Source organism: Rhinolophus sinicus, linkage group LG06 (genome assembly GCF_036562045.2).
Source record: "Rhinolophus sinicus isolate RSC01 linkage group LG06, ASM3656204v1, whole genome shotgun sequence".
NCBI classification, from domain to species: domain Eukaryota; kingdom Metazoa; phylum Chordata; class Mammalia; order Chiroptera; family Rhinolophidae; genus Rhinolophus; species Rhinolophus sinicus.
This window is the reverse complement of record NC_133756.1, coordinates 38,230,139-38,250,121: the sequence shown is the minus strand read 5'-3', so window position 1 is coordinate 38,250,121 and position 19,983 is coordinate 38,230,139. Positions and strand designations below refer to the sequence as shown.

Below are 19,983 nucleotides of genomic sequence, written 5' to 3'. Positions count from 1 at the left end.
AACAGACTCACTTCTAATAACTGTAAAATTGAGATTTTTAAACTTAAATTCAAAGTTTTACATTTTTTAAACCAAGTTGGTTTCAATACACTGTTGTAACATTCTTTCAATCCTTCTGCCCCTACCTTTATTTCTACACACAGAACACATGCACACACACATACACACACACACACACGTATATGTATGTACAATTCATCTCAGCAATGAAAACCACTTCATCCCTACATGTCTTTTATCACAAACTATTCTACTTTGCTTTAATGCTAGACAAAATCATCCGCTAGCCTTATGTTTACAAATTCAATATTGAGGTTTTTTCATCAATTATCATATTACATTTGCTTTATTTTCTAATCTTCTTATCCTATCTCCCTAATGACTAGAATTTTACCTTAAATCCCAGTCCTCAGTTGCTGAGTTTTTAATAATAGCTCCCCTGTAATTGGGATCTTTAGCCCATAACTCAATTTTGCCAAACTGGTTTTCTTTATCTGTCCTAATATTTCAAAAATTAAGTTTTTATAACATTCTCCACTTTCTCTGAGGCATGTTTTCTGAAGGACAAGAGAGTGCGGGCTCTTGAAAAATCACAGGAGCCATGTGACTGCTTCTTTAATATCGTAGTACAAGACCCAGCACAGTTTGTGGTCTATAGTAAAAGTTTGACACATATGTGCTGAAAAGGACTGAAACGCTGCCAGACATTGCAGTATCAACCCTCTAGCTCTTTACATTGCCCTCAAATACTTGTCACTCAGACAGTGCTAATCATAGAGACATTATTATTTCATTCTGTATTGAGGATATTTGACTCAACTTGGACACTGGCCATTGATGTTTTTACCTCACTTGGCCTTTTCAATGAGTTCACTCTCTCAAATTCTGACCTACAGTTAGATGTGCTTGCCCATGAAGCCATCCTCAGAATAACAATGTCCAGCCTGACCATTTTTTTTTTTCAAGCCTATAACTTCATCCAATTCTTCTATTCCTGTCTATATTTCCTTGGCTTGTTCTTTCCCAGACTGAAACAATTGCACTATCTACTCAGTTATTTCAAATCCTATTGAAAGGTGTTGGTTGTTTTAATTAAGTATTTAATACCTAATATATGTTACATATATTTCTAAGGCATCACAAGAACAATTAAAAAACAAACAAACTAAAAAAAAAATACCTCCAGTATCTTTGGAGTTTCCTTTTGACCTTCTGTGACCCAAAAGGGTTCCCATTCTTCTGACACAACTAACTACATCACCTGAAGTAACCACTCTCCTGAATTTTGTGATTATCATTTTCATTTTCTTGCTTTCTTCACACATATGCATATATACACACAGAAACACAGAGTGTATATTTTGAACTCGATACATGTGAAATTACACTGTATACAAACTTCAGAAACTTCTTTTTAATGATGAATATTATCTCTTTGGGTTTATCGATGTTGATGCATGTAGCTGGAAATCCTTTATACTCATGGCTATATACCAAAATGCATCTTGATGTATATTCTGCTACGCATTGAATTAACTTTATGTCTGTCACTCTTGTAGTTTTTATCCCTGTTAGAGATAAAAGGATTGCCTAAGATAAGGTCAAGTTCAGCCTTATTACACACCATTCAGTTTTGTGTGTGTGAAAAGGATAAAAATCTAAATGAAGCTTAACACAAGAACTGGGCAGGTTGATCAGATGCAAGACCAATTATAGACACTGACAGGTTCTGAAGTCACTATTTCTAATCCAATTAAAAATATCTGAGAGGGATAAGAGTTCTGATTCAGACTGCCTGGGTTTTAGCTAACATCTTGAGAAAAGTTTATTCACCTCTTTCTTTCTCAGTTTTGTCCGTTGTAAAATGAGACTAAAATGGTTTCCATCTAAAAAAATTTGTATTATTCTTCAATCAATAATCTGTATGAAATACTTAACACCAGAGGTAACATTATCATGAAAGTAAGTACATGCCAATTCCCTTAAGGAAAACAGGATACTGTTGATACTAAGAATACAGGCTATATACTGGTTAAACATTGCACAGTATAAAAGGATATATGTGCTTGGATATATAAATAATGTGAAATCTTATTTTGACTTTGTAGTCACTTGCCCACCTATAGGTATGTACTTGGTAATGCTAATCAATAATAAGAACAGATTTTGTTTATTTGTTTGTTTTAAAAGAGGACCTGGCAATGTGTTCCCATGCTTATAATTTTGGGGGAAATTTGAAGAAAAAATAAGATTTACCTATAGTTAATGAAGACCAAAAGTTTTTTCCCACTCAGTCTTCTCATTCATTACACTTTCCCTTTTCTATGATGGCATTGGAGTGACAACTATTATTTGGCAGGTTTTGCTAGAAGGAAGTTGAGTTGAGATTATAATATGTCTAGGTTCCATGAGATATGATTTTGTAGTTTGTAGTGATTTCCTGTAGTCAGATATTGTCAGCCACAGAAGTCATGTAGACATGTTAGTCATGGAAATGTAGAAATGGCTTTCAAGAAAACTCTTGCTACTGCTCACTTTGAAAAGTAACACAGAATTTTGACCTAAAAAAGCAGAGCCTGAGGCTGAGTCCCAACATGTAAAATGTCCTCTGACACCTGAAACAGAAGCATGTGGAGAATGGAAGAAAAACAAGGAATGAAAAATGTACAAAACTAGAAGCAAATCAGTAATTCTTCCAGTCATCAAAAATGTACAATTGTAAGCAGACAACTCAATTTTTTTCGAGGCCAAGTCAAAATGGATTTTTTTTTCTCCTGTGAGAAATACATTTGATATAGCAGGATATATAATTATAAATTGAATGTAAAATAAAACAATTTCCACATGTGTTATATAAAGTCATTAGAAATTTTTCCAGCAATAAAAAGTAAAGTGCAATATTTTTTTAGATCATTCTGAAATCAGCAATTCATTAAGTGGAAGATAATTTTTGAATAGAAATAATACAGTCTTAAATTATTTGCTAGTCTCATTAACAAAGATTTTTCACATTAGAGTATGCTTAAATTTTTTATTGACTTGATACAAATACTGATATTGACAAAAATAAAACATTCATAACAAGCCATTGCAACAAGAAGACAAGGATGACAAATTGTTTAATGAGTATTGTCAATTCAAAGTATTGATGATGAGTCACTGCAAAAGAATACCTGAAATACTTTGATATCTTACAATAATATATGAAAGAAACTTGATAAAGGTTTTCCCAAATTTGACAATGATAAAAACATTACATTGTAATACTTAGACACATTGTGAGACTGAGAGAAGCTTTTCTAAACTATCAGCTTAAAAAGAATATACCAACCAAGTAAAAAGACTGAATTGGTGGTTGCCAGAGGGTAAGGGGGGTGGGGGGTGGGGGGTGGGAGATGAGGGTAAGGGGGATCGAATATATGGTGATGGAAGGAGAACTGACTCTGGGTGGTGAACACACAATGGGATTTATAGATGATGTAATACAGAATTGTACATCTGAAATCTATGTAATTTTACTAACAATTGTCACCTCAATAAATTTAATAAAAAAAAAAGTAATACACAGATAACATTCTTAAAATGTAAAAAAAAAAAAATGACAAAATCATCACATATAAAGAGAAGATAAAATCAATACAACCATAAAAAATAGAATTTTAAAGCTATTTTAACAAAATGTATTTTTTCTGGATTTCACTTCTTTTGTGTATTGGTTTGATTTTTAAAAAATGTGTAACTCATAATGATTTATTTTCTTATTTAAAGTAAATTCATTTTTATGCTCTGTAATTTGTATCTTGTATGTGCTATTTTGTATTTTTTTCTTTCTGAAGGTTTTCCAAATTACAAAACTTTCTGGTTCCACATAATCTGGATTTATACCAGTCACATAGGAATTGCTTGACAAATATTAGCATTCATAGCTATTATTTATATGTACTCATATGTATACAAACATATATTAATAGATCATTATTCATTGTTTAATGTGCATAGAGATTTTAATGAAAAAATAATTTACATTTTTGTAAGTACCCATTTTTAATTTCATGTAGCCTCTACCTATGTTCATAATTCAGAGACATTTTCAATTTGCATTTGGATTATTAGCCTTATATAGACATAGGCTGAATAACAAAAGTAAAGGCATAGATGATTTTTAATCCAAACAGCCAGAGTGAGAAGAAGTAAAAAGTTAAATAAAAATAAAAAAAACAGTAAAGTCTCCATAAAACTAACCACAAACACTGCTTTGCCCAGAATAAAAGAATACGCTATAATTACCTGTATGTGCACATGTATGTATGCATACATATATAAAATTGAGAGACTTCTTATAAGACTTGAACTAGAAATCCCAATATTTAAAATCCTGAATTATAAACAAGAGAATATGCTTTCCAAATATGAATGCTTTCAAGGATGTATAGCATGACAATTTATGACTGAAAGCTAACATGTTTGCATATCTATCAAGGTATTCTACAAGCTTCTGAGTTATGAGTAGAGATAAAGTTTATATTCAAACTCTATCACCTGAAATTCTTCTACTCATGCTACAAGAAAAAAAATAATAATATTTTCCCCACTGTGTTGAACACATTGTCTTGAAAAGAATTGGTATCAATTTTTGAAGCTTCAAGAATGAAGCATAAAATAAAAATACAGCTTGTCAGAAAAAACATAGTATAGCTGTTTGTGGTACTGCAGTAGAATAAGTTTCATGTTATTAGAGCAGATGACAGTTCAATCTAGTGAAAACAATGGCATTTGAAAAGTATTAGATCTATGTATTATCTATTTTCCATAAAATAGATTTTACATGAATATATACACAGCATGGGTATACATATAATTTAACACTTCAAGAGTTAACTCTCTTGTCATTTTTCACAATGGAAATTATGAAAAGAAATTTTGTGGTAGCTTTAAAAATATTTTAAAAAGACTATATGACAGTTATGTCATATTGTTTTATATATTGCAAAGATAGTCATTTGACACAGCATGAAACAAAGTGTTATTGCTGGGTCTACTATAATACAGTATCATTTGTTCAAAGTCCTTCAGTCAAGTAGTGATTTACAGGAAAGAATCATAAACACCAGAGTCAAAAGGCCTGACTCTGAACTCTACACTGACCTTTAAGGCTTTGTGATTTTAAGAAAGTAGACTAACTTCTCTGTACCACTTTCTACTGCTATAAAATTGACAATAACATTAGGATAAAATCAAAAATAAAAAGTTAATGTATGAAAGAGTACTGACTACATATTCTCACCTTTGTTGACATTTCAGGTTCACTGCCCCTTTATTCCTTCCACACAATCTTATGGGAGGAAACTATTAGTAATCAAGGTTACAATAGCAATCTTAGAGAAGCACAATTTATGAACAATGTTCAGCTATAGATTTTATTTTCATAGAATGAACAGAATTGTTAAAATAACTTTTCAATGCTTTTTAGTTTTTAGACATCTTGGAAAAAATTACCAAGAAGACCATTGTGTACGTAATAATGTAATTTTAAATAAGACATGAACAAATGATCATGGATATATATGTTCAACTTTAAATAACTAGTATAGGGATAAGAACCCAGCTCTAAAGACTGTATTTCTGGGGAATGGACTTCACCAAAGACTTCATAGAACTTCAGCAGTAGCAAATATTTTGCAGATAGCTTGAGATCCTAGTACTTCCTGTTTATCGATACGAAATTGCTGAGACTTTAAAGTTTCTCTCTCTCCATCTGTATGTTGCTAGAGTCCCATGAGATGTCCAGGAGAGGACTCAACCATAACCAGTGTCTTGTCTCCAGCACAAGAAAGAATTCAAGAGCCAGGTAGATGCAGGAAAGCACAAGGAGTTTGTTGAAACAAGAGTACACACTAGAGATGGAAGTGTGGGTGAAATCAGAGATTGAGTCACATGGAGAAAGTCCCGAGGAGGGGCATTTATACCTCTCAGGGGCAGGATTTGGTGACATCCCATTGATGTGGCTCCTCAGTTTCCTCCTCGTAGGTGAGATATTCAGTTTTCCACTGTTTCTTCCTTATTTGGCTCCTCCAGAACTGTCGTGGCATCAGATGCATGCTGGGAGTCATAGCAATTGCAATGTAAATGAGACTATAATGACATTATAATTAGCTAAAGGTGAGGTCCCTGTCAAGGGGATTAGCCTTGCTGGATGAAACTGGCTCTTGTTCTTCTCCAGTGGCAGATGCTGGATACAGTCACTTGTAACTTGTCTAATCAGTGAGAGACCTCATGTTGTATCCTGGAGGGGGTTGTCAATTTCCTAGGTTACCTATCCTGCCTCATAAATATATGAGTGTGTTTATCCCAGGTCAGAATGGATTAAGGAATATTAAGAAAAAAACAAACATAGTAACAGCATGTACATGAGGAAGAACTACTCCTGCCACTCAGATCTGAGGGAAGAGAGAACGGTAAAGAAAATTCATGAACCATATGTGCTGAAAACCCTGGACTATTTATTATAATTGTAACAGGAATAATAACATTAATGAAAACCTGAGCAGAAGTAAAATCAGTAGGAGTCCTGAATTACCACAAGCCAAATATCTCAATGTCTTAACCTATGTATAGGATTCATTTCACTGGAATCCAGGCTCCAAGCTTTAAATAAATCAATTACACAATTATATATGATCTTTGGAGTTCTCTCCTTAGGCTTCTAGTTTGAAAACAAGTCTTGAGACGAGGAGTATCTACTCAGAGATGATCTATTACTTGAGTTGTGCATTTGCTGAAACGAAAAGGATGAAAAAAAAATAGCAAGAAAAGCTAGAATAGGGGAGTAGAAAGAGGATAAGATGTAAATTCAGGAAGCTGAATAAAAGATATTAAAAGCATCATGAAAATAAGGGCACAGGCTTAAATGAGATATAGAATTAAGAGTTCACAGTTATCAGAAAGGAAAGAAACACAGAAAAGAGCGCAGGAAATATTAGGTCAAACATGCATGTGGATGGACATTCTTGAAGAATTAAAAAGATAGGAAATGCTGACCTCTGGCCACTTTAATTGTTCCATTTGTCATAACACATAGTCTGGTCAGATTCATCTAAAAAGAAAAAAAGGCAAACTTTGATGCCCCCAACATTATAATTTTCTTTCCTATGTAACCCTCTCCAAACCAATAATATATACCATTCTATTCTATGCTGCCTGAATTTCTTTCATTTCTATCCGCTAAGATTCCATTTGTGCATTCACGTTCTGTTGTTGCTTATTCCTTCAATCAAAAGCCACTGAGTGTTCAGAATCTGTGCTTAGATTCTGGTTCTGTAACAAAAATAAAACACAATTCTTACCCTCTTTGAGCTAACAATCTTTAGAAGGAGACGGACATATAAATCATGAGACAACCATCCAATGAGAGCCACAAAAGCAATACAAACCAAATAAACAAACAAACACAAAAAAAACAAGTCCTAGATTACTGGAGACTGGACACATTGGATGAATAAATATTTAAAATTAACATGAATGAGCATCTGTTCAGAAATCAGGTATCCAAGAAAAGACTGGTAATGAAGGAACCTAGCAAAGGGCAGCAGCACTTGTAACTGGCTAAAGACATAAACAACCAGACGACCTGAAAGAGTGTTCTTATCCATGCCACAAAGAGGGAACAGTAACAATGGAAACAAATGGCAGGGTCATCAAGTCCAATAAGAAAATTACCAATAAAACGCAATACATCAGGCATATTAGGAAAGAAACTTTGATTTGGGAATGAATCATAGACCCATGTGATCACTGAAGCCTGTAATATAACTCTAGAATATCTCAGCTACTTATGATTCCATCCTATCAGATTTAGAAAAATGACAGGCTGAAGGCTTAGTCTGTCTAAGCTGTTTCAGAAATTAATTCCAAATATTAAACCCAAAACTGCTGTTAACATATAAGGCAGCATACAAGCTTGATAAGTCAGAATGGTGACAATAAAACTTGCAATGGTGCTACAGTGTTGTAATCAATGTCTAATTGACTTACTAATTAAAGAAAATATTCTATCATATATTTTCTATAGATGAAGAGCCTACACACATGTGTGAATTTATTTTTGGATTAGGGTTTATAGTCATACTAAGTATCTGTTACAGGTTAAAAGTTCAACAGCTGCTTTAGAAATATGCTTTATATATGCTTCTCATTGCATAGTTAGCCAGCTACCACATTCCTAGGTATTCTTTTTCTCAATCAAGTCCATATTTATATTCAATCAACATGACACAGCTAGTTGACCAATATGATAGGCAGTAAAATAATGAAGGATATGGATACATTACCAACAAAATTAATAAAAAATACTAAGTTTTATTGTAACTTGAATAGGTGAAAAGCAATGCTATTCTGTGATTTAAAAATTATATATGGGAATACCTGCACACACACAGCATGCATAAATATATGTTCATACTTTATTATTTTATGTGGGAAGCAGGCTTTCATTTCAGGTTGGGTGTATGGGGGAAGATTATTTTATAGTCATATAAATCATATTATTTTATAATCATATAAATCATACCATTTTATTTAGTAAAGAGATATGTTTTAAATCATTCCAAACAGATGGGAATTTATCTTATTTTCAAATATATTTAAATGTTTCCTTCTCAGTTACTTACTTCTATATTATAGCACACACACACGCACACACACACACATACACACCTTTGATCTTTGCCTACCTAGAATAAGCAGAATACAGTCCAAATTTAGCCAAGAGTATTTAATTCAACAAAATACATGATTGCAGAGATAGAGTCTCAAACTTCTGGGACTTGCCTCCCCCTTATACACCATTTACCATAAGAGATTGTCCACGTGAGCGTTACATGACCTCACCCATTGTCTATCATTATTTGATCCAGGAATGGGCACCTTACTGAATCTGAGACAGTCACAATCAACCCTGATGAATTCAAATTTGAAAATAAGAAATATTACGTTAGGATTCATGACAGTTAAATCACATCAACGGCTGTCCTTTAAAGAGAAAGATCACAAACTCCTACAGAGTCTATGAAAGATGCCCTGTGGCTTGGTTTTCCAACTCCTCCTTGGAGTATGGTAAGATCTTTTAAACAAGTATCATTCCAATAAATTGATTTTATCTTAAGGTTGTCAAAACACTGCAACCAAATCAATTTAAACAACAAAACTGGGTTTCTGGTTTGTCCCATTATTTGGCCCTGTATACACATAACCAAGTAAAAAATACTGTTTTTTTTTAGTAAAAAAAAAAATTACTAAGTTAATACCAACCTGATTATTGCCAAATTTCCTCTTGTTATTAAATAAAAATCAGGTTTTTGTTTGTTTGTTTTGTTTTTTTATCCTTTCTGCACACAATAGGAATGAACCACCTCTGGTCTCATATTCTTAGTAATTTTTTGTTTTCTCCAGGCTAAATAATGGTAATTCTGTTACTTAATCACTTTCCTTACCTGCAAGTTTCATTTTGTTTACTTTACAAGGTTCATTTCAGTTGAGTGTTGCTTACCTGTCAATACAAATGAGTCAGCATAGAGCTATCCAAAATGTTCCCAGAAAATTTTGTAAGCCCACATCGAAGTCCAGTACATGCACAAAAGCATAGCAAGTTGCCAAAGGACTCCTTCCAGGAATTCTGTGACATCATAACTTTCTTCAGTTGATTCCAAAAGAGGTACAACCATTGATAGTCACTAAAAATAAAACAGGAAAAAGAAACTGAGCTTCTGAACAAGTACCAGAACAACAGCCTATGAGGAGTTATACTACTGTAATAGATGCTGAAATTTGCTGCTTGGTTCCCCTTTAAGGTGAACGTACTGGGAATGCTACTGGAAGATTATGCTCAGTTGTGTCATTTCAGGGAGTTGCCATTCATTGGAGAGAGCTTTGTTGCTCAAGTTCATGCCTCTTTGTTGGAAAAATCTATATCCAATGACTTGGTTGATATGAAAGTGTAGGTCCCTCACCACAATGAGAGCCAAATCTGAAAGGCTGTTTCAGCTGAAGAGCTTAGGGAGTTGGTTGAACCTTGTTGTGACTGCACTGCTGCCTAACTTTCCCCATTGCCCAGTCCTATGTCCATCCTTTTTCTCTATAGATGCTGATTTTGACAGTACGCTCTAATAAACTCCTTGCACTCTAATCTCTCTCTCAGAGTCTGCTTCCAAGCAGCCCAACCTGCCACAAATTCCTAAAAAAAAAAGAGATTAAAAGAAAAAAGAAAAAGAAAAGCACACACACATTTAAGTAAACAAATGCATGTGTAATAATACATAAGTACATAAATAATAGATACTGAATATTTTACTTTTGTGTGTGCAATGTGTGTAAATTAATAAGTATTTTACTGCTAATACTAAATGCTTTATGTACTAAACACCTTGCTTGCATTACTTTCAAGCTTTTGTACGGGCATTATACTACAGATGAGGAAATTTATCCTTAGAAATTTTGAGCAATTTATCCAATATGAAATAGCCAGCAAGTACCAGAACTAACGATCAAAACCCAATAAACCTTACTGAAAAACTGCTTCCTTCACCATTTTGATGTATATTATCTCAAACCTCAAATCAGAAGTTAGAATCTACACTTCAGAAATGAGAATATAACACGCATATATCCTGTACCACAGTTTTCCTTTCCTGCGTTATCTAAAAGTCCAGAGTTGATCAGAATAATACGTTAGTAAACAACTAGCCAGTACCAGGAAATACTTAATAATGTGTTTTAATATGTTACTTAGTCTTTTTTGGGGGCTCTTCAGCACTTCCTTTTTTTTTTTTTTTTTTTTTTTGCAGCACATAGTTCAACGTGTTGACATATCATGTGTAGTCACTATAAAGATAAAATCTTTAGAGATACAGTATATCATTTACAGAAGACAGATAAGTAATTGACTAATGGTGAGAAAACAGATTAATCAAGTCAATCACTACATGGATAATTTGATGCTCGCATGCAACAGAAAACAGACAAAATTTTCTTCTTGCCATTTTTAGACACATTCAAGCTAATTTTGAAAGACTTTAAGACAAAATGCATAAGGTTTGTATATCTGGGTAATTTAATCAAGATTTAAACAATAAAAATAGGCTTTAACTCAGATAGTTGCTCATATATCCTTGATATATCTTTTCCAATTAAAATATAATTATCTTATAATGTGTACTAATAATACAGAAAGCCAATATGAACAAAGACTTTCTGTCATTAGTCATAGTGCTTTTAGCATATTTGAAACAAATGTGTCTACGCATTCTAAGTTTCTACTTAATATGCAAAAGTTTAATATTACCTAGAAAATTTGATTAAAATTAGCAAAAAATTGCTTATTTTAAAAGAGATGTTTAAACAAGATTTGTTTTGTTAATTAGCGTTAGAAGTAATTTTGAACTTTTTTATTGTATTTTATTTAAACAAGGTCATTCCACATCTCAACAAATAGAAAAATGTAAAGTCAGGTTTTAAAGTTTTACATCTATATATGGAGAGAGAGAGAGATACGTGTGTGTGTGTGTGTGTGTGTGTTTAAAATAATCAAATATTGGGCTATAGAGAATTTCTGCCTTGAATCTCATTCCTAGAGCACTTGGATAAAAGATTCCATGCCTTATTAAAGTACTTTAGCAATTAGAATGAAAGATATATTCAGTCTTTTCATTTTGAAGGAAACGGTATTTCATTTCAGCTTATCAATATAGAGAAACTGTATCTGCAATATGATCAAATATATCATCTATCAAGCACAATCATCAAGCTATATATGCCATGAAATTGGAGTAAATCTGTCTTCTGAAATAGAAAAAAGAAATATAGAATTATTTTTATATACTATCTATTCATATTGGCACATGTGCAATGTAGAAACAGTGTTGTTAATTCTGGGAGTTTCTGCATATTTCAGTGCACTTAATCATTGTTCATCTTATCAAAAGATCTGAAGCTATTGTCAATGGGTATACAGAAATTTACTGAGTTAATCATTTTGACTCAGCTAACAAATGCCTAGAAATGAGAATTGGACACACGATCCAGAAATTAAAATGTCTTGGATGCACAATCTAGGTTAGGACACTGGAATACGTTTTAGAATGAAACATGCTAGCAACCTATAAATGGAAGCTTTTCTCCATATATCCAACTTAGATATACACAAGGTTTCAGGGCAATCCATGATAGAAAATTATGATATATACTGTATTAACTATAAAAGATTTAAAAACTCTCAGGACCTCATGACTAATGACTATCAAAAGCCATGTACCTTCCAAAAGGAGGAACTTATGTTTGAGGTTTTCACTTTATGTCAAAAAAATTATTTTAACTATAAGAAAATTCAGATGGTAGGAGGGAGGCACAAGTGCATTGTATCATTGTAAAAAATGATAATTTTATTTGCAAAATCATGGTCATATACTGGACTTAGAAAACCATTTGGGCTCAATTTCCAGGAGTTCTTCAGTTAAAAACCCAAAGGTTAAAAACATGGAAGTCAGCTTGAAACGAAGAATAAAGATTGCTTCCACAAAGTTAGTGGAATTTGCCAGTGGAGAGACTTTGTTACAAGTACAGACATTATTTAATGACCAACAAGTATTCAATAAACCCATGGAAGCTATTGACTAAGATATTACAAAGCTAACATTTTTTTATTCCTTTCTATGTGATAATTATAAAGGATTTTATATGCATTATCACATTTAAAATCCTGGTAACATTCTTAGGAGGTGTGTATTGTTCTATTATTATCATTATAGATGAAATAACTAAAACTAAGAGAGATTAAATGTATTCAAAAACATAGAAGCATTTTGCTTGCCTTATTCTGCTTCCTAAATAGGATGATTCCTTTGCTTCCTCAAGATAGCTCTCGGAATACGTAACTCAGCTTTGTTTTCTCCTGAGTTGAGAGCCAAGGTAAAGCCAGAGTAGTAGAATTGGGGGATTCAAGAGACAGCAAATTGCTTTACATGAGATCAGAGAGACACAGGTTAGTGGACAAAGACAGAATTAAGAGAACAGACCTGCAGCCATTTGAAAAGGAGCTGCATTGAGGGAAACCAAGAGAGTTGTGAGAGCATCCATAAAGAGCAGAAGTTTTGTCAAAACGACAGTCATATTCTAACAGGAATTTTAGGATGTTTTGTGATATAATGTAGCTGATATTTTCCCAATATAATAGAAAAGGCCTATACTTCTCTTCACTGGTTTGCATTGGAGAGGATTTTTTTTTCCGTATTAATTGACCTAATGAGATTTGTTTTAAAGAGAATCGATCAAGGCTCAAAGAGCTCATTAATTTTGATTTTATGAGGAAATTACCCAAATTCATACAAGTAAGTAGTAGAACTGGAATTCCATCCTGTTGTTTAACTTCCAGTCTCTACCACTAATCAGCTCTCTATAACAGTTCTGCCCACCAAGACCCTCTTTTTCATACACAGAATAACATTCACTTTCTTTTAGTAAAAGCTCAATGCCTGAGGAAAGCAGCCAAAAATGAAACAGTAACTGACAGTGCCCAACTCATCACTAGATTATTCAATTATTAAATCAACTACTTAAAAAAATCTCAAATATTAATATTTCCCTATAGTATTGCAACAGCCAACCAATCATTTAAAATTACAAATATTAAATAATACTTTCACTAGCTGGGGAAAGGCTTTTGCTATAGGAGGTGAGCATCCCTCTCTAGCCCTGAAGGGAGAAAATTCCAAATGTGAGTAGACAGAAAATATAGTAGATAGCCAATTTCAGAGTGTAAATAAAAGATGTCAAATGAATGAATGTGGAAAACTTTATACCAGGATAGGCAAGAAGACTTTAGAGAATCTTTAAAGAGTCAATAACACCTGAATAGAGTCTTAAAGATAACCAGGATTTTGCCATAGGATGGGTACTTGTGAGGTATTACCAGTCCTGAGACAATTATGTACAAAGACATTTGTAAAAGTTGCAACATTTTTGAAGACTGAGGATAAATTTAATTTCTCTTTCTCAGTTGATAAACTTCGTTGGGTTTGACCAACAGATTTATTTAATGAAGCATTCAAAATAATTGTGTATATTTATCCAAAGAATTTTTGTTTAGCAGGATATATGGAGCTTCAGAGAAATAAAAAATGTTTAATCCTGGCTGTTTGCAATATTTAACCAAATAAAACAATTTAGGAATAAATAATCTTAGATAAGGATTACTGATAATTTAACACTTCTGTGAGACTTTTTGTTATATTTTGAAATCTTTTCAACATTTTGCCATCTTGCATTCAACCTTATACTTCAAACAGAGAATTGTATTATCCTCTTTATGTGAAATATTTTCCATTAATTATTGTCTGCAAACTTGAGTCATTTTGAAATTGTATCAGAATTTTCAGACCATATTTTGTCTTGATTGCTGGACTTAGGTTTGCTATAGTAGTATGTTTCTCAAACTAGGAGGAATTGACATTTCCTTCTCAAATCGATTTTCTTTAGAAGTCTCTCAAAGTTCCTATCAGTAAGAATGATGCTTCCTGATATGAGTTTGTGTGTGGCTGCTCTAACAGTCGGGGGGATATAAAATGATACCTCACAGCACTTTGGCTTTGTTTGGTCCACTAAAATAGAAATTTATGATTATAAATGTATCAATCAATTTAGCTATTTCTACATATATTTTCAAAAGAACCCTGCTTTTCATAACACTTGTCAAGACTTCTTTTCTCTAAAATGTATAATGTAACACTAGAAACATATATATTTTTTCTCCCACCCCAGTATCTACTGGTATCTAGTAAATTGCCTTGAAAAAGCAATAAATTTGGGTTGATTTATTGTTCTTTTTGGTTTTGTAACATTTGTGATAAACCTTCCCTATAGTTCTTTGAGAGCAAAAGGGAAAATGGCCCTCAAAACTTCTTAGGAACAAGGAGTCTCTCCAGTCAGACCATGATTTGCGTTTGAACCAACCAGAGAGTTGCCGAAGGAAAGTTTTCACATTTCCATGTCCAGAAAGATGCATTCCTTTTACCTTCCTAAGTCAGAGGATGAAATCATAGTCAATATATCTTAGCACATGAACTATTAAGTACATTTTTCTTTGTCTACAGAAATCAATGGCATACACAAAATCACTGGTTATTCTCCCCTCCTTGGACAAAAAAAAAAAAAAAAAATGTAGAGTGGAGGGCTTTTTCTTTTCTTTTTCTTTCTTTTTTTTTTTAAGAACAAAACAAAACAAAAAAACCTCATTTGGATCAATTTGTTTCTTGCTACTACAAGTATAATAAGAATCATTTATATAAGCCAAAATTATATGAGGCTATGGGCTAGGGGAGAGTGTGAATATTAGAATTTAGCAGGGTTAAAAGCTTTCAGTCTTTAGAAAATCCATCACATTATTCTCAGTGAAGAATCAAACTGTATAGCTAAGGAATTTAGAAATGCTGAAGTCAAGCCCACCATTAAGAGAAGGGAGTGGGATTAAGCTCTCCTTCCTGAAAAGGAGAGTATCCATTTATGTTATTTGGGATTATATGGGATTCTTCTATTAGGAAGATTACTCTCTTCTTTCTCAATTTTTTCTTCATTATTTTATTTATACCATCATGGACTCATGTGTATTTATTTATTTATTTATTTATTTATTTATTTATTTATTTATGTTTTACTTTGGATTATAATACAATACTGTGTTATTTATTTATTACTGCTTCTGTTGCAGAAATTGTTCTAGCCTTGACCTTTCAGAGCTCTTTCAGTTTGACTCCCTGTGTCTCTTTGACATGCCCCATCCTTTTGCACCTTACTTTCTGGTACTAAAAGATGCTCCTAGTTCATTGTATATTTTCCCTGCCATAGCCCTAGAATTAAATTTTAATTGGAAAAAATAATTTGGTAGGGCTCTGTACTCAGTTACCACAGAAGCCATGGTCTCCTATTATCCTCAGGTCACCTAAAGAAGGAGGGATTTTTGTCTCACTGGATGTTAAGAGTTGGATCACACATGTACTATTCCAAGCAGGTTTAAAGTTTCTATAAATGCAATATTACTATGTCATATCTAATCTCCCTGCAGTTTAAATGTCTTTTGTTTCTTGAGAGGCCTTTGAATCTGTCAGGGTTCCAGAAGGAAATATAGCATGCTTAATCTGGATTTGATGGTTTTAATAAAGGAGTAGTTACAAAGTGTGAACAGGGTTTAATAAAGGATAATGCAATGTCCTCGGACTAGAAAGCTATCATTCTTAAGTATTTATGGGTCAATGGAGGGAGTGGTTACCAAAACCTGGAGAAAAATCGATATATGCAAAAAGGCTCCATACAGAAAGGACATAGTCATTCCAATGCAGTCAACCCATTCTTCTGATCTGTGTGTCCTTCTATCTTCAAATGTGCTACCAAGAATTTTCACAGGCTTAAACCAAGAGAAGATGGAGGGCACAGGAGGTCACTGAGGCAGGCAGTTTCCTAGGGCCCAAATTAGGTGGAGAAGGGTGGAGAGTAGATAGGGCATGTGGAAATATGTAGTAGATTTTTATTCCAATAGCAAGCAAAAAAACAACAATTTCCTTCCTGTACTAGTTTTCTGCCTAGTATTTCATAAGATCATCACTTATTTTCAGATGCAAACTGGGGTCAAGTTCAATATTGTAATATTTACAGGTTAAGATTATCTACATTCATGTGCCATAGGAATAGAATTCCAAATGGAAGAAGTTTTTTGACCAATTTGTATATCTATCAGATATCAGTTATAATTTAATACTATGCCTCCTTATCCTGCAAATTCTCTGATGCTTTAAGCCTCTGGTATCTTAACACAGAAATATTTCAATTGGGGCTATAATAGGTTTCATTGATATTGTGCCTCCAATTCAGTTCACCACACCCTTTCATGTAACTCCAGTTTTATTACTAGTTGAATATGATGGATAATTTGTATTGATCTTTTGTCTCTTTGGATTCTGGGGGTGGGGGGGTGGGGAGAGATAGTCCTTAACTTCCTAGATGGCTGAGAAAAATAGAGAGCTTCATAACATGTGCATATACTTTTGCTTGGATGTCTTTCCACAAATGAGAAGAGGAAAAGTTCCATTTCATTCTTTTTTATTTTTCATGAGAATCCTAAATATCAGCAAAAGTGAAAATTTGAGATTTGTCCAATGTATCATGACTACCAGCCATTGTTCTGTCTCCCTAAAACCTTTACATTCCCATTCAGTTTTCTACCTTATCCTTCTCAAAACGTCTAAAGTTTCACCAAACCCTTATTCTAGACTGATGGCCTAATCTCATGCTTCATTAAGAAACCAAAAGCCATTTTACTGGTTTCTCAAGAATACAAAGTAAAAGTAATCATAAACAAACATTATGAATTGAAACCTCAGTTTTGTTTATTTATATAATTATTTTAAAGACAGATGATAGTGAGGTATAATTGTTGGCCAAGGAGAACCATCCAATATGGCTCCTTGAATCTGCTAATCTTGAATTTCCTTCTGAAATTCTCTGTGCTTGGCTTTCTCTCTGGATTGTTCTTTCCCCGTACTCCTTTTGGTTCATATCCTTCCTTGATTCATGTTTGCTCACATTTTACCTCATCAGAGGGGTCTTCAACAAATTTAATGCAACCCCTTAAAAATACCAATGGCATTTTTTAAATAAATAGAACAAAAAATCATCAGAATTGTATGGAATCACAAAAGACACCCTAATAGCAAAAGCAACCCTGATTAAAAAAAAAAAAAAAAGAAAGAAAGAAAAGACTGGAGGTATTCCCTGACTTCAATTTATACTACCAAGTGACAATAATCAAAACAACAAGGTATTGGCAAAATAAAACAAAACAAGAAAACAAAAAACGAACAAAAAAAACAAACATAAAAAGATACATAGACCAATGGAATAGAACTAGGAACCCAGAAATAAACCCACATATAAATGGGCAGATAATTTTCACCAAAGAAGCCAAAAACTGACAATGGAGAAAAGAAAGTCTCTTCAATAAATGGTGCTAGGAAAATTGGCAAGTCATGGGCAAAGGAATAAAAGTAGACTGCTATCTGTCACCATGTACCAAAATTACTCAAAATGGATCAAAGACCTAACCATAAGACTTAAAACAATAAATTGCATAGAAAAAAAGCATAAGGACTAAACTTATGTAACTTGGTTTCAGAGAGAGTATTATGAATATGAACTCAAAGGCAAGGAAGGTAAAAGTAAATATAAATGAATGGTACTATATCAAACTGCACAGCAAAAGAAACCATCAACAAAATAAAGAGGCAACCAAACTAATGGGAGAAGATATTTGCAATCAACACCTCTGAGAAAGGGCTAATATCCAAAATGTAAGAAAAATTCAAGCAACTCAACAACAACAAAAAACAAAAATCCAATTAAAACATAGCCAAAGGACCTAAATGGACATTTGTCCCTAGAAGACATACAAACAGCCAACAGATATATGAAAAGATGCTCAAATTCACTAGCTATTAGGAAAATGTGAATCAAAATCACAGTGAGATATCACCTCACACCTGCTGGGTTGGCTATCAACAAAGACAAGTAATAACAAGCGTTGGAGAGGTTTGGAGAAAAAGGAACCCTCATACACTGTGGGGGGAATATAAACTGGGGAAGCTACTATGGAAAACAGTGTGGAGGTTCCTCAAAAAATTAAGAATACAATTACCATATGAACCAGCAATCCCTCTTCTGGCTATCTACCCCAAAAATCTGAAAACATTTATTTGTAAAGATATATGTACCCTTATATTCACTGCTACATTATTCATGGTGGCCACGTCATGGAAACAACCACAGTGTCCATTGATGGATGATTGGATAACAATGATGTGGTACATATATACAATGGAATATTACTCAGCCATAAGAAAAGATGAAATACTGCCATTTGTGACAACATGGAAAAATCTTGAGATTATTGTGCTAAGCGAAAGAAGTCAGACAGAAAAAATAGAGAATTTTACGACTAAACTCCTATATGGAATATAAAACTGCAAGCAACAAACAAACAAAGAAACAAGCAAAGAAACAAAAACTCATAGACACAGACAACAGTTTAGTGGTTACCAGAGGGTAAGGGGAGTCGGGAGTGGTAGAGGAGGGTACAGGGGGTCAAACATAAGGTGATGGAAAGAGAAGTGACTCTGGATGGTGAACACACAATACAGTATATACATGATGTACGCTTGAAATTTACATAATTTTACTAACCAATGTCACCCCCAATAAATTTAATAAAAATAAAACAAACAGAAACTCATAGACACAATGGACATGTTAATGGATATCAGATGGTAAATGGGAAGGAGGGTGGGAGAAGAGGGTAAAGTGGTTCAAATATATGGTAATTAAAGGAGATTGGGTGTTGAACACACAATGCAATATACAGATAGATGATAGATAGATAATAGATAGATAGATAGATAGATAGATAGATAGATAGATAGATGATATATTACAGAAGCATATACTTGAAACCTACATAATTTTGAAAACAACTTTAATCCTCTGGTATCTTAACAGCAAAATATTTCATTTTGGGTTTTCATAACTTTCTTTGAACCTATATAATTTTACTAACCAATGTCACCCCAATAAATGCAATAAAAATGTAATGAATAAAGTAGTGTTCAAGAATTCCACCACTTCACTGTTATTGTGTTTATTGTGTTCATAGTAATTATAGCCACCTGACAAAATACAGATTTTTTTTTTTTTTTAATGTCTGCCCCTACCCTACTTGAATTTATCTCCAAAAGTGAGGGTTTCTTTTTGTTTGCTGCTGTTATTTCCTCAGTGACTAGAATATTTTCTGCACTGTTTAAGTCTAATGGTTTGCCCATTTAATAATCTCCTGCTATGGAAAGGTTAAACATTTCCTCTGCATATTCAAAAATATGCCAGACATATTCAAATATTTGT

The 19,983-nt window shown here is 33.2% G+C and overlaps 1 long non-coding RNA gene across 1 annotated transcript in view; it reads right to left on the bottom strand.

Annotated features, from left to right (window-relative positions):
* Window positions 1–3,544: 3,544 nt before the first annotated feature.
* LOC141572116 (uncharacterized) overlaps window positions 3,545–19,983 on the bottom strand; it is a 349,972-nt gene continuing 333,533 nt past the window's right edge. Inside the window, exons 3-4 of the long non-coding RNA XR_012497281.1 lie at window positions 9,545–9,728; window positions 3,545–6,099 (exon numbers count right to left, since the gene is read on the bottom strand). This is a non-coding gene — a long non-coding RNA (uncharacterized LOC141572116). The remainder of the gene's footprint in view (window positions 6,100–9,544; window positions 9,729–19,983) is intronic.